General features: G+C 43.7%; 1 protein-coding gene across 1 annotated transcript in view; it reads right to left on the reverse strand.

Moving 5' to 3' along the window:
* Positions 1-16,844, reverse strand: part of LOC310899454 (uncharacterized protein) — a gene marked incomplete at its 5' end in the record, with an annotated part of 283,288 nt that overhangs the window by 126,697 nt on the left and 139,747 nt on the right. The window contains one exon of the mRNA XM_083835807.1: positions 1-16,844. This exon is cut by the window's right edge and continues 15,507 nt beyond it.

A 16,844-nucleotide genomic window follows, 5' to 3' on the forward strand; every position in this document is an offset into this window, starting at 1 on the left:
CCCGCGCAGAGAAGTTCCTTTTCTCTTGGATGTCCGGACAGGTCTTAGCACTTTTCTTTTTTCCTCTTCTGAGCTTGCCTCCTCTACTTTGATGCATGTATCGGTAGCCTTCAATCCCTTCCTCTGAGCCCACGCCACGCTATTCCAGGCATCAATAACATTTTCTTTCAAAGCTCAAATGTTTTTCAAGCTGCATTTTAAGGCCAGTTGGTTTTGTCTGGTTTTCTTTTCACTTCCACCTCTTCACCTACGAGGATGAACATCACCATCAGATAGCAATCTTCCTTTAATTTTTAGCTGACATTTTTGTTCTTCCACAGATATTGATGTTCCCTCTGCTACCACCTTCTCTTGTGTTTGCCTCTGCGTAGGATTTACAGGCACCAGACATACATATCTGGCAGTCTCAGCTAGAGCACCCACTGCCAGTCACAACTCCACAGGGCCATATTCAAGCAATCTGTTTTTCTTACCCAAACCTCTTGACGTCCATCTTTACTGTCTTCCCTCACTCAAACTTGCAAGCTTGATGATGTTACTGTATTTCTTTGTGTACTTCGGTCTATTTTTTGTTTGTTTGAGAACACACGTCAAAACTTGGTTTCATGTCAACCTGACCATGCTGTTAGAAGAAGAGGGGGACTGGTCGCTAATTTTTCATTTGAACCGACCACCGAGTTGGGGGAAAAAGGGCCAAGTTTTTTGCACAGCTAATTCAAAGGCAGACAAACAAACTGCTCACCAATTGATATTGCTGCTTACCTTGAAAACCAGTAATGATGCTGATTCACCAACGTGCTCAAGACGAGACAGAAGAACATGGAGATGAGCAGAACTATCCAACTCCAATTATTAACCATTTTACCATTCAAAAAAATCACATTATGTTGCAAGGTAATCAAAAACAATTGCACTGGCCTTATTGGTGTTTTCCTGCTTGTGTCATCTGAACTGTGTCTGCTCCCTCATGTGCTGGTGAGCAGTCTAGACATAACATGCCTTTAGTGGCTCAAAACCCTCCCAAAATGGAATACATGAGGTGACTGATTTTACGAGATCAAATAGAAAAAGAGATGAGTTGCCCACTGCAAGGCTTCATAAACTCCTTTTCTTTGTAGAGGATGGACACAAAGAGTTGCTTGTGCATAGGCTGTCTGTTGTAGAATTTTCTTCCATTTATTAGATATTGCATCCACACACACAGCTAGTTTCATCAAGGTAAGAGATGAGAGATAAGCAGACAGCCACCAGCGCTGTGAGTCCTTTAACCTCAGGAGCACAACTAGATTTTTTATGTACGACAAAAAACCACCCATATTTCTGTCTCTGAGTTTTGCTGATCTGCGACCATTTCTGTCAAATGCAATGATTTCAACCCCGTTAGCACTATATGCTTTGCTCTAAAAACCTGTGCTCTAAAAACAAGTAGTGCTCTCAAACCCGCATTTGTTCCCTTGTAACAATCACTTCAAGTGACATCTGCTTTTGGCCCATAAGCAGAGAAGTTCACCTGACACAGGGTGGTCCAATTAATGCTAAAGACCTTGTCTTTCCGATCCTACAACTGCACTGGATTCCAATACAGCTCCCATTTACAAATGTTACAGAGGAATCAATCACTTGTCCAAAGGGAGCAGCACACCGAGCTTTGCTGTCGGGAGTGGTTGCTTCTCTGCAAGCAGCACATCAAGCTCTGCCTGGGAGACCCGAAGTGACAAAGAGCCAGCCTCTGTCGGCCATCAGTTACTTCTAGCAAGAGTGGCAGTGGGAGCGCAGTGGCAGGCAGCCGGCAGGCAGAGCTGGGCAAGGCAGCCAGGAGCTGACTCACAGCCGACCTGCGGTACGTCCCAGCAGGGCACCCGCACGAGCTCATGGGGCCCTTCTTCTCCAGGAAGAAAAATGGAGGACCTTTTTGGGGCTTTGCACAGTGGGAACTCAAAGACTCCTGTTTGCTCTGCAGCTAACACAACGCCATCTTAGCCAGATTAGGTTGCAGTGGCAGAACCTGGGTTACAGAGAAAAGGGGGCAGAAAACACCACTGTGTTTTCGAGATACACATCTGCTTAGAAAAAGAAAAAAGGGAAAAGGGAACCATCTTTTCTGTGCTGAAATAACACTAGATTCTGGATAGAAATTCACTGCTATTTGGAACCAACTAAGAGCACAATATCATCAAATACTGGATTACTTTTTCTTTAAAAACTAAAAGCAGCAAAAATAGGTGGAGTGATAACAGCACTGCCTTTTAAAGGATTGCTGCCTCAGGCCTTGCAAAATGTAAGGTAAACACGGGGCAGAAACAGCACTATTTTGTATTTGTGGAAGTTGAAGATAGCAAAAGGGTTAACAAAGAATATCTCTGTATAGTCAGATCTAATTTAGCATCTTGACTGCTGATCTAGAAGGGCAACTGAAAAGCAAATTAACAGCATTTGCAAAAAAAAAACACCCACTAGTTAGTGGATTGTCCATGAGAATAGGAATGGGGTACCAATACCATGATGGAAATATTAAAATGACCAACAATATAAAAGAAGAAAATAAAGCTCAGAAAGAAAAAAAAAAGAAATTATATAATAAGTGAATGGAAATCCCAGCTAACATCATGGCCACACCAGTACGTCCTGAGTGACTGCCCTTGTGAAAAACCTTACAGCCCAGGTGACAAGAAGGACCACCATCTGTCTGCGTGGGGCTCGGAGCCTGTTCACCACTGCAGCTGCCTGTCTGTCACCGCAGCCCCAACTCAGACCACTACCACAGTGCAAGCGCCAAAGAGATGAGCCCTGATTAGCAGCAATGGCTTGAAGCAGTTATTTCTATTTCAAGAAGTTAGGTCCTGGTCAGTATAGCATAACTCTCAGTTCCCCAATGTCCAGATCACATTCCAGGAGAGACAACGGCACAACTCCCACTGATTTTGATGAGGTCAGGATCTCATCTCCTGCATTTACATTCCCAGCTTTATAACCCTCAGAGGCATATTGCCTGCATACATGTGCATCCACAAATCCCAGCAGCACCACATTTCATCACAAGATGAGAAAAGAACAAGAGATGAGGCAGTACGAAGTAACTTCAAGAGCAAGTCCCTCTGCTATGTCAAGGAGTAATTTTTTGCAGTAGATGGCTCTTTAATCTAGCAACCCATAATATGATCCAGTGTTTGTGACCAACAGGTAAAAAAACTTTAGACTGTATTTAGAGCTCATATTTTTGAGCATGAAAATGCGAAACCAATGAAACATGTTATGCAGGGACAGGGACGTACTCCCGGTAACTTCAGGCTAGATGCTTCCCTCAATGTTTTTTTTCCCCAAAAAAAGACCTCTCAGAAGTTGGAAGTACTACATGCCACCCTTTGTGCGGGCAGGCACAGAAAGGAGACGTCACCTACCAAGGGGGCACACAGCCTGCCAACCTGCAAGGGGAAGGAAGCCGACCTTGGGTGCTGTCACCCTCCAAGAGGTGGGCAACTGCCACCAAGAGACATTGTGTCCTGACCCTTGTCATCAAGTGCAGCAGCAGCTCCTCCCATTTGCTACGCTGTGCAGGGACTGCCACAGAAAGAGATTTAGGGAAAGATTTAGCAATCAAAAACAAGGACCTGGGGAAGTGCACTTTTCTGGGAATTAACTTGTGAATCCACTGTGAGAATATGAGGCAGAGCAGGCAAAATCCTCTTGCAAATACATTGCATCATTAGCACCGAGATCAATGCAGCTAGGCTGATTGACATCAAAAGACAATTTGGGCTGTATTTTCTGCATGGCCTTAGGACAACTTCTAGTTCAAATATTTTTAAAAGGCATGGCAACAGTCACCATCCATAGTGCTTTCTTCCCTAACAAGAGCGATGACATTGGGCATTAGTCCAAAGAACAGCATCCACTGCCCACAACAAAAAGTTTAAGATAGTGGATTAGGAATAGCCTCAGCTATTTCCTAAACACATTTCTAGACCAGAAATAAGGTGAAACTTTGGTGAAGAAAGCCAGCATCTTCTGTTGGACCAGCTGTCTGCTCGGAAAAGAACAGAGAATTTTTCAGACCCATATGCCTTCCTCATTTACCTGAAAGTTTGCCTTTTCCTCCAGCTACATCTCCTGTTCTCATTAAGCATCTATTGCACATGCCGGACTATAAGCTTCTGCTGAAATGTGAAGTATCAAATTTCATTTGATTTTTTCATTAAGTTTGTCGGTGCTCTTTTCATTATGGCTTTGAGTTGAGGCCAATTTTAAGCATATGAGATAAAACTAAACATCTTTAAGATGAACCGGAGGTTGCTACGTTACCATGACAGTAGGTTTGTGTAGTAGCTGGTGATGGTTTGTGCTTGTTTGGATGGTAATTACTGTCAAAATGCAAAGGGTTAGTGAACAGGGCCCATGGGAAAGGGCAGGATGACAGTCTATGCAAGACATCCTCCTAATAGGTCTGAGAGCAATTACTGTATGGTTTATGATCACAACACTTAACCCTCTACCTCTCAGATAGCCAAATGCGTTTGCTTCCTGTGCTTGTGCCCCACTGTAAGCCATGTTTGCTACAACCCTATGGATGGCCGCTGCTGGCTCTGCCAAGACACAAAGCTCTTCAGTGCATTTTTTCCAAGCCTAAGGTGTTCTTCCACAGTGCTCCAGTCCTAAAACAAATGGCGAAAAATCGGCTACAGAGTCTAATTACCACTGAAACCAACAACGACAATTAAAAGGATTTGTTGTTCTTGTTTGGCCTTTTTTTTTTTTTAAATAAACTATGAAGGTGCTGGCCAGACACAACACCTGTCTCATTTCAAAGTATTCAGCCCTAGGAAGTTAGGAAGAACAATTCAGATAAAGCTTACAGAACACATCCACCCTTTCATTGTCATGTCCAACATGACCGAGCCCTGGCTTTTCTCTGGCAATACAATCCAGAACTGGCCCCATCTTCCATCAGTATGATGAAAATGACGGAAAACAAGGGCACTACTTGAGAACTCAACAGATTCACCAGGCGTGAACCTGCTTTCAGTCTGTGACTGGTCTGAACTGATGCAAGGACAGGCATCTCTTTGAACTTACTGGTGTTCTAGATGACTTCCCATATACAGAAGCACTCGGGAATTGAAACCCATACCTCCAAACATCCACAAAACCCCAGCACGGTTTGGGTTGGAAGGGCTGCCTATGATACAGCTGCTTGGTAGCTTATTGGGATGCTACTTTTGCTTAAGCTGTACTTATTTCATGGCACTTCCAGTCTCAGAAGAACACCCAATCCCCACTCTGGTCCTGTCAGTTCAGGGTCTTTCCTTACAGCTAGGGAAGAAAAACTGAAATGCAACCAGCACGTTTGCAACCCAGTATTTCTGCCCACCATAAATAGCTAGTTTTCATGCATACAATTAATCTTCATATTTACAAATCACACCTAACTTTAGAAAAATCATTAATCATTTAGAACACTGATTCCTTTCTTTCTTCCAATACTATTTGCTCTATAGCTTGACACATCATTTTGTTAAAGAAAAGCACCTTGAGCAGACCCTGCCATTCACCTGAAACATCACCGAAGGATTGCAGAAGCCCTCAGCCCTGCTCAGACAGCTCAGGACTGTACCAGTGGCACCAAGCCAGCACGCCTCACCTGAAGGATGCAGTTTGTACTGCCAGGCTCAGGTCACAAATCCTCCTCATCAGCTGATACAGCCACTCAAGCACCCTTCTGTGAGTCCACATGACTTGAAGCAACATCTAGGTATTCTCACGTGCCAGGATAACTCCTCAGGTAGAGACTGAAGCACCCAGCTAAGACTGCTGATTGTCCCCAGGATGCCATCGGGGCTCTCTCAACCTCTGCTGCACAGAACCATTCCCCGCGCAGCACAACTCCAATTATAATCTCATTCCGATTAACGGTGTCTTGATGGCAATTTCATTACTCAAAAAGTAACATTTATTAGTCTATTGTAATGTGTTGTGATTGTAACTCTAATGCTAATAGGAAGAAGTTTAACCTAATTTCATTTTCAGTACAGTTAAAAACCTTGTAACAATGTTCATAAATCAGCTTTCAAATGTCATAAAAGCAGAGTTGCAGCTCTACACCATGGGTGTCTTCTACATATTTTTGCATTTCATATTAATCTCGGATCCAGTCTTTCAGAACATCACATACAATCCACATTTTATTTAGATTATCATTACGATAGCTGAAAAAACCCTCACCCTGCATATAATTTGCATGATTTAGGTAGATTGTGTTTTCAATTACATTAATAACCCAAAATGAGGCATACTGATTAGAGCCCTTTCCCTCACTTAAAATGAACATTTTCATTAGTGAATTCTTCAGACGTGTCCCTCCTTCCTCCAACACTGCACACACCTTGGATGATTTTAGATTTTATACAGAAGACATACTGTAACATCAGTCTCACTGTATCCCATATTCACTGCTGATCGTAGACTACATAAAAAGACCCTAAAAAAAAACAAGCAAGGCAGCTAGACTGGCTTTCTTCACCTCACCCCCGATTTTAAAAGCAGATCATTTCACTTGTTCTGCAGTTTTCTCTCAGTGATGCTTATCAGAAAAAAGAGTTTTTGTACTAAAGGCACCATAATGAAAACAGGACAAGGATCCTGGCTTCCTTCACTAAGCCTTCGACTTGCTGCTTCTTTCCAGGTAACCCACAGATGATGACAATTCCTCCTTCCACAGACAGTCACTGATAATTTCAAGCAGTTTGTTCAGGTTTGATCTGAGGCAACAATAGGAATCTCAGGCTTAGGGTACATAGGAATAACAGCCCAGTAGCTCCTGCTTCATTCATCTTACAGCTAACCTAGGTTTCCTGCCTTTAAGCCCTAAGGAACTGTATACACTCACAACCATGCCAGCAAGCCCAATTTTTGACGGCACATGGCAAATCTTCTGTCACTGTCACCACCCAGGCTGCAAAATGGATGTGTAAGCACTACCTACCATTGCATGAATGACAGGCCAAGGGAAAAACAGGATTCTCTCTGAAACCTACCGCTTTGCTAAAGCCAAGCAACTGATCACTAACCCTTCTTTTGTCAAGTTCTATATTAAACATTTCAGCTGAGTTTGGTGTTTGCACTGGTTCTCAACTTTAGCTGCAAGATAGACAAGTCAGCATACAGTACACATATTATTTTCCTGTATGTTCAAAGCTTATGAAATTCTCATATTCCTGCAAGAACATCCTGTACATTTTTATTGCTGTTGCAATGATGAATTGATGAATTACAGCTACAGATTTGGGAATTGTAAAGATCAGGCACCAGAAATGGGCGATCTTCAGTCCTTTGCTCCCTAAGTCACCCTGATTTCTGCAGCAGGTTCAGCTCAGCACACCGCCAACTTGTAACCTACCATGCCAGAGAGCTGAGGGCATCTCTTTCTGTTGTACAAGCCTTTGACCATGCCTAGATCCCCGTCTCAAAAGTCACTTTGACTAGCTGTTGAGTCTGTGCGTCAGGCACATTGCTCTATCCGTAAGATGACAACTGGGATGACTCAGTCTTTCTGAAGGAAGCCACCAGAGGAGCTCAGCTCTCCTGCTGAAGCCACCCATGGGCAGGAGGGCTCAGCTGAAAGGGGGAAATGGATTTTCTTTCCAAAAGACTTTTTGTCTCTCACAAGGCTCTGAGTCCTTCACACCTGAAGGATCAGTGCCAGACAGGTCAGAGCAGAGTTGTGCTCTGGCTTGGGCCACGCACGCTGCCACGGGGCAGGGCTTAGGCCCAGAAGCCCTGGACTGACCTCACGAGGCCGTGAGCCTGGAGAGCCCCGGTTGGTTCCTGGCCCCTGCTGCTACCCACAAACCCATCACGTCCTTTTCCTCGTGTCAAGAGAGAGGAACGCTAGTCCTTAAATATTTTAAGTCTGGTGGGGAGAGAAGTACAGCAAGGAAGGGAAAGTGCCTCAGACCTGCAGCGTTGTCAACTGTGTGTATACTGGCACACTCTCCCACAAACCATGTGACGGGTCCAAGCCTGAGGCAAAATCTATGCCCAGCCCCCACGGCAGCTGTTTATCCGCTCCGTAGACACTGGAGGATTTCTATTCCTTCCTACAGAATCCTCTGCTCCATGGCCAAAAGGAGCCTTGACTGGGAATTGGACTCAAAAATACATGCACCAGAAACCCAATGGCATCTGTTTCTGCTCTGGAAAAAGAGAGATTGAAGAGAGCAGGGACCTCCCATCCCTCCTGTCAAATTCAGACATGATGTCGCCTTTCCGCATCCCCTCCATCCTCAGGAAGCACCCCTGAGACTTCATCGTGCCCCAACTGCCGCACATGTTGCAACGAGGGATGAAAGAGCAGAGGCTGTTTCTTGAAACCCATGTACTTGCTGCCACACCCAGCCCACTCTGCAAGAGGCTTGTAGTCAGGCAGAAGCAGCACCCGATTTCAAAACAGGCTGTCCTGGCTCAGCATTTAAGGGTTGCTTCCCAGGGTTTACCAGACTTCTTTGATCATCTCTTCTGCATCCCTTAGTATACACAGAACAAAAGAGTCATCCATCCCTCCCACAGCCAAAATCCTCTTTGCAGCCATACTCATCAGCATTCACCCCTTGCCGTTCACTGTTCTCATTTACAATCCTCCCATAACATGTGGGAATCGTTACAACTCACACCCTGGCCACTTTCACCTACTACCTTACCTCCCAGCTTCGAGCCTAAAACAGACCCTCTCCTATTCATAAAGGCAGTAAGCGCGGGAGAGAGACAACCACTTCTCACTTGCTGTTTCTGGGGTTCCTCCACGTGCAATTGCACTCACACCCAGCTCAGTGCTTTCTCAGGACAGAGAACAGCCAAACAAAACACAGCCACCAATTTTCTTCTTCACTTCTGATTTCCTTCTGTCCTGAACAAATGCTTTCCCACATTTGCATTAGAAAGCTCTGAATCTTTTGGTGCCAAAGTTACACTCCACATCTCCTACCGACAAGCCAGCCTGCGTCGGTGTGAGGGCAGGAGCCTCCCAGAGAACACCACAGCGGTGGGGACAGAGTTTAGAACTTGGAGGCTGGTGCTGAGGTGCCAACCTGATGGCCATTTCACTGTGTGTACACAGTCACAGGCTGACGGTGGGGTTAGATGTGCCTGCTTGCAGCTCTTGTGTCACAGATACCTCCCCAAGGCCCACTTACATTTGACTCCTGCTGTGGGAATCCCAAACGTATCAAGAAACAGGGTTATGGGCTCAGAGGGAATGGTAGAACAAGAACAAACAGATGCAGGCTTCTTGATAACAGCAGCTCAACACTCTACAAACTAACACCACTACCTCTCTTCAACACACACAGAACTAGTTGTTTGCTATCTTGGCACCAGAGACTGCAGTGACTTGCACTACAATCAACTGGCCCAATGCAGGAGCTGATGCTGTGGTGGGAGTTGCCAGACCTGCAGCTGAGTTCTCCTTTCATCAGATCTTGCTGACTGCCTTGGGAAAAACATGATGCATTCCAAAATATTTAAGCATTTGTCCACGCAGGTAACTAACTGCTCCTGAAGCAAGACCTTACAGCTGGAGTATCACAAAGCTGCAGTGCTGAGCAGCAAACGCATCTCACCCTGCATAGCTGGGTGAACTCCATGCAGAGATCGACAGCCTGTTTGCACTCACAAACAGCTGGCAAATCCCCACTTGTCAGAAATATTCACCCTTCGAAGCACAAAAAATAAAACGGGGACAAATACCACTAGTCTGACTCATTGGCTAGAATAAAAGCTACTTTTCTTGGGCATGCTAGTGACCTTAATGTGACCTGATACATTATGGATGAAAAATGTGTTCTTTGCAAGGAGATGGGTTGTGTAAAACGTGGGGGAGCAGTAGGAGGGGAAGGATGGGATGGAACTGAGGATTTCACTGGAATTGCTGGTTGTTTTGAGTAGCTTCCCATGCTCTCCTACAGCCAAAAGGAGTGCTTTGCAGCAGACAACACAGACTAAGCTGGTAGCTTGCTGGAAAGGTGCAGTAAGAGTTCCCAGGAAAAAGCAAGGCAGCATCATTTCCTAAAGCAGAAATGCTTCGACCACCTTCACTGAATTGAAAGAGGCAGTGGTTTACTTGAAAGATTAATTTTTTAGCTGTACAGACTCTGTGGCTGAGCTCAAGTTCCAGTCTAATTATTACCTGTCAAGTGCCACCAGACACAGGAGAAAGCTAAGCTTTCTGAAGAGAACTACATTTCTGAGAGGGAAGAACTAAAATTTAGGCTGTTCTTTATCAGGCAGAGTGCACAAATCTCAAAGAAGGGTTAAGTTCAAGTTATAGTGATGCTGTTCACGGCTTATGGAAGGCTATGATTCTCTAGCATGCTGTCCTGTACCACTCAGGCAAAATCACACTTCATATCCAACTGGAAACTGAGCCCAGCTCCAAACATAGGCACAGAGCTCCATTCTACACCCATATCTGTATTACTTTTCTCCCCATCCAACTTGTGTGGGAAGTCCTTCCACCCATGAGGCAACTACTGCTATCTAGTGACTTCCTGTACCAATAGTTCCATAGGTTGAATTTGGAAATATATTTTCCACACTTCAGTTTAAGAGCAACAATAGTGTTCTTTGCCTCACTACCCAGCATGTAAGACAAGCAGCTGTAGGTTTTCAAGGCATCTGATGTTGCTTCATGAGGAATACTGGCACGCATTAATAATAATGGAGCAAGTCACATGCCTTCTGCTATAAAATAAATCCTTTTCTTGGCAGTGTTATTGTACATGAGCACCACATGAAGTGTTCAGATGGACTTGCCCGATTCCCCTTTCAGAATGAAGGCTGAGCATAGAACAGGTGAGAGTCTCTTCCTTCATACCTGCCCTACTGTAAAAGGCACACAGTGACTGGCCAAGTGGTTCTGGCAAGCTAGAGGTGTTCTAGAACAGTAAAGGGAAAGTGTTCCAATGGAGGAAACCAGAAATGCAATACTAGAGCTAACTGGTGGTCCATCTAAATCCTCTTCCACTGACTTTCCACCATCTGAGAGTTGGTTTGGCCTATCTAGTGGAAGGATATTTGCAGTCTTCTCTCCAATCAGTTTCTCAAAGGTTTTCTCCTGACATACCTAAATCAAGCCATTCCTGACAAAGCATAAAACAGTGAATACAATTCTAGCTATACAGAAATAGACACTGCTTTGAATGTTCTTTGACAGTGGTCACCTCAGACAGATTTGCTAGCAACTGACAGTTTTCTGAAGATACTGCAAATAAACACTGCCATGCATGGAAAAAGCAACAAAAACCATGTTCTGTTTCTGCTGACTAAACATACTCTCTCAAATGAGATGAAGCAGACAGGAAAAGCATTGCAACATCAGACTGCATGTATTTTTGAGATGACAAGCACAGAGGTGCTCATCTCTTCCACATAAGACAACTTCAAGGACACTATACAACCATGAAAATGGCTCACAGAGTTCTTCTTACTAATGTACTGTAGCTACCTTTCATCATATGCACTAGACGTGGATGGAATTTACCTCCAAATTCTATTTCCTCCTAGGAAACAGATTAGTTAGAGCTTACCACCTTCTTGAAGAGCCCTTCTAAAAAGCAAATATGGCTAGAGCCACTTTTTTGTCACCTCTAACCTAGCCCTCAAAGTCGTGACAGCAGTAACGCCATTCATTCTGCTCTGAAAGAACCTTCCTGTGAAAGGTACAGAGCACAACAATGGGTTGACTTTTATCCTTGTTTGGTGTTTTAGCCTATATGCAAATTGTTGTATGCATCTGCACATGCTATAGATTCACATCCCTTAAAAATTGTTCATTTTGGGGGGAGAAGGGGAGGAAAAGCAAGAAGATACACTCTGGGCACTGTTCAGCCTCTTTGGAGGTGCTGAGACCTGTCAAACACCCACACATGACACTTGCCAACAGCCTGGATATACTACATTAACTCGTCAGTAGAGGGCTCCCTCGTCTATGCCAGCCATACATACATACATATATATATATATCAATCATGTGCGGTGTATTTTGCCTTTTCTTCTCTCACACACTAGCTTTCACCAAAGATCCAGATGCATGAGGCTGTCATTTCTCATTGTTCTCAAATCCACCCTAATATCAGATGCTACAAAAACACAAGGGCTTGGAGGATTTAAACCCACTCAGTAGAAAGACTGGCATCCAAACGCAGCATGTTTATGGATATTTCACACCTAGGCAAAAACACAGCTGCCTTACACATTTCTCCTCCTTGCACAACTATTTATCAAGTTTGGGATTTTGTTCACCTCCACGCAACTTCATTCTTCATTCACATTTAGATAGCAGTTACTTCTAACCCGTAACTAAAACTAAATTTAATGAAAAGCAGGTATCAAAGTTCAGCACATCCTTGAATCAGCCTCTAGAAATAGTGACAGTTCAGACAAAAATAAGCAGCAAGCAATAAATTCCCTCCCCACAAATCCTTGCCAGCAAGTCTAGTCAGCTTCTAATTAAAGAGCTTAAGGGAATAGAGCAGCGCACTTGCAGATAGAATTAATACACCCCAAAGTAGCTATTCCATCACTGACATGCCTAACAGGGTAATGCTCTCCCCAGTGCCGCTCTTACCTTGCCCGCTTAAGGAGATGCAACTGAAAATCTTACAGTACCATGTGCCAGCAAAGATCAGGACTCCATCTAACCACAGTGAGGAAGCATATAGGCTGGCTTCCTAGAAGCACATCCAGGAGAGGCCACTGCAATGATCCTGCCATTGGCCCCACGCTTGCATTTACACCAGGAGATGAGTGTGGCCAGCAGAGAAGAGAGGCTGTCCCTAGGAACAAGGTATGTGAACAAGGTATGAACTTTGATACTCACTCAAAGCATGTTGCAAGAGATCCCTTCCACTCTGCTCACTTCAAAGTGGAAACTAATTTAGCAGTTCCCTGCTGGCAGCGTAGCCGGGTTTGTACCTTGATTTGTGCGTTCCGTAACACAAACAAAGGCCACAACAGATATTTCCCAGGTGCACAGAGTAAGCATGCTTTGGGAACTAACACAACAGAGTAGGAACACAAGTACCTGCATTTCATTTCTACATGTGTTAGGCTGCTACAATGCCCACCTAGATCAACAGGACGATAATCCACTAATTTCCATCACTGATCCAAAATTCACTGACGATCCTTGGCTCTTGCTGTACAACAGTGCAAGAAGTGCCCTTACTGGAAAACAGCACTTACAAATACTAAAAATGCAACGTGGTTTTTTTTTTTTTTTTCCAGTTATCCCTGTGTTTGGATACAAGGCCAGCAAACATCTACACTAACTGACAAAATACAAGTTAAGGTCATTACTTCTTTTTTAAGTACTGACAAACCCTAGTCCTTGTTTGCTCCATTGCTTTTACTTTTTCCCCTGCACATCCCTTCAATCTAGAGGTACTCCTACAGTTTGCCTTCCTTCCCCATCAGCTTCTGTAGCTTCAGCTTCTGAGTAGCCTGAGAAGCCCAGAACCATACAACATCCTGAGTTGGAAGGGACCCAGAAGAATCATCGGTCCAACTCCCGGTTGGTGATGCCTTAGCTTCCCCTCCTTGATAGACTGTCAATCACTGTGAGAGAAACTGAAGAGAAAGCCAAAAGAGAAGGCAAACCTAATTTCACAAAAGACAGTTTAGATGTCTCAAATCAGGACACCTACTGCCTAGAATAGGATGGGAGCAGATGGTATAAGGAAGCCCATAGAATTCCGACTAAAATAAAGGCAAAACGAAGAAGACAGTGCTGTCCTTTACCACCACCTCCTGCCCCACAAATATATTCTTCTATCCTAGATAACGATCCATTATCTTCTCTATGAACAAATAAAGACGTACAAGACTGAGACCTTCTCAGAGAACATTATTTCCTTCTCCCTGACCAGCCTGCTATAGGATTCACACAGGATGTGTTTGATTCTCAGCAGACAAGACAGTGGTTTCCATAAACTGACAGCACACAACCACATGCAAGTTGAGATCACAGTTACTCACCTGACCACAAATGAAAAAAATCCATCCTCAGACAGCACTGCTATGCTATGACCCAACTCATGTGACAAAATGCTTATCAATAGCCCAAGTTCACAGTCAGCTCGATTTTCTTCTCTAACCAGACAACATCCTCCCCCTGTGTGCGTCCTCCTCCATATGGAAGCCTAGAGTCAAGATCTTGACCATTAATGTCTTTAGCTCAAATTTGAGAGTCAATTGCATAGTTTCTATGCAATTCAATACAATTCACTATACTTTCGGTGTACCACAGATACCTACCTCTGCTCCAAGTTGTGAATCTGCAGAAAGAGTTTACAACTGCTCATACTTTCTCACTACATGAGACATCCACCACATGAGCCCCATGATCGTTCCACTCCCATTTGGCGTGCCTATAGCATGCTTGATAACTAGACATCATTCCTCCTCTTCACCTAAGATCCTGTACCTGGAAGTCCCCTAAAGAAGAGGAATTAAACAATTGGGTTGAATTTTGGGTACATGACTTGCATTTGAGGCTGCCTATGGATCATGTGAGGCAACTTACAACTACAGCATCTGTCCACATACACCGAATAGTCTGGCTGGGACAACACGTTGAAGAACTTATGTGAGAGGACTAAATTTGGCCTTCCTCATTTCTGAGTACGATTTCCAGTAGGAAGAGATAGAAGTGAAATACAGATCTAAATCATAATGCGAAGACTCCAGTTGTACTTGAGCTCAGAGAAAATTCAGAACAGATTCTCTATCTACTGAACAAGCTATTCCCACTCATTGCTTCTCCAGAAACAGGATCCTCTTTGTGAGATCAGTTTAAGTGTTCTGGGGAGTTATTCCAGCAGCAGAATTTACAGATACTAAAAATGAGGTAACACCCAATCACATCTGAAAAAAAGATTTTAGAACAAGTTATTCACTTCAACAGCAATGCATTACTGAAGCCGGACAGTAAACAACAAGACATGCAGCAGCAACCTGAGGGTGAAGTTACTGAGCGAGCTGCTGATAATGGAAATTAAAATTATCCACTGTACAAAAGAATTGAAGGGTTGCCAATATCATACTTAAGACTGTAACAGTGGTAGGGATGTGACCAAATTCAAGGCCTGCAAACATTACCCTAACGACTGCTTTGCTGGAAGGACTTCAACTAAGTTTATTGAGCACCCTGATTCTGACGACTCTGACTTACTATGATAATACAAGAGAATTCAATAAGTTAAAGCACAAGAGGAATGAAAAGCCAACCAAATAAAAGATTTCTCAAACTAATGCTATTAGGTCAAATATGATTTCAACTCATAATTAACCTCGGAGTATAAATTCCATCCATCTTCACTTCTTCATTCAGTTATGAGAGGTCTTGTTAGATACTTGTGTCAATTTCAGGCCTTTCCTTGCTGGAAGCTCCCTAAGAAAGAGACTGGATTTTTGCTAGTTTCTTAACATCATAGACAGAATTTTCCCACCCATCAGCCAGAAATCCCCTTTTTTTCCCAGTCTAAAAAAGTGACAATGGGCAAGATGTCAGCATCTTCACCTAATGTGAAGGAATAAAATATATTCATCACAGTACTCAAAGTAGTAGAGAACTCCAGGATGTAATCAATCCCTTAAGGATGTTGAAGAAAACTTAATTATGCTCTCACTGAAATATGGAAAGAGAGCTGTTCAAAATCCTATTAACAATTTATCAATTTTGGCTCTTGAAAACCGCATCACTCTTCAATGCTTTATGACAACCAAGTACAAAGTTGTTTTTCACAAGGCAAGCAAACCCAAGGAAGAATCTTCCCAAAAGGATACAATTAACAGGCAAAAGACTTTTTAGTCTTTTTTCTTTAGGTCCTTAGAGTGAGCAGCAGAGAAAGATGGTGAAAAGCTAACCTCATAAGAAGGAGCAACAAAGAGGCTTTCTTAATGTGCAAGTGACAATAAGAACAGGAAGCTGAAAGCAGACAAGTTAGCCCCAGCAGCTGCTTCTCCTCTGTTCCCGGAGGGACAGCAAGTCCCTGGCAGACATCTCCATGTGACACAGGAGCTCAGCACTTCCTAAGGTTCGATGAATACTGCATGTGCCTCTGCAGCTCAGAGAATGCTGCAGCTGGCAGACAGACCCACTGCAACTTCTGTGAACTATGACCTGCTCCTCCTGAAGTCAGTATATAGGTGCCTGAATGCTAAAATGTTACTTGAGCAAGGTTTGCTTGCTGAGCCTTAGCTCCCTGGAAAAGGGTACTTGTCTCTATCTGCACTTTTTGTTGCCAAGTCTTGCATTGTTTTACAGAGATTAGATCCGATACTTACAAACCCAGCAAGTAGTGTTTAAAAAGGATGAAAAAAGGGAAAGACAAATAACCTTTCCAAGCATCACATCGGAAACACCTCTTTCACCTCAGGCATTTCAGTCTGGTCTTCCTTTTACTTCATTTAGCCTGGCAGAGATTCCTTGTTACTTTGAGGTCAAATGACAACATAGTCATTTTCTTTCCTGCAGCTGATGACCCCAGGCTTTTCTTACACCTCTTAATTCAGTGATGCCTTATATATTACATCTCCCTCAGCACCGGAGTAGCATTTCCTTTACTTGCCCATGTCTGCGAAGTAGGATAGGCAACATTATTCAGTCTTGCAAAGTCACCCTTCATTCTGCTGTAAAAGGATGTGACAGCCTGATAGCAAACACTATCTTTATGTAGGCTGAGAATGTCAGCTCTGGGACTGTATCTGGAGTACGTGGACACAATTCATTTAGCTCCCTAGCTGCTGATCGACACTGAATCCTTTTAGATGGAAAGTGAAAGCTGCTACCACCTACA

The sequence above is a fragment of the Anser anser genome (assembly GCF_964211835.1).
Source record: "Anser anser genome assembly, chromosome: 4".
NCBI lineage: Eukaryota > Metazoa > Chordata > Aves > Anseriformes > Anatidae > Anser > Anser anser.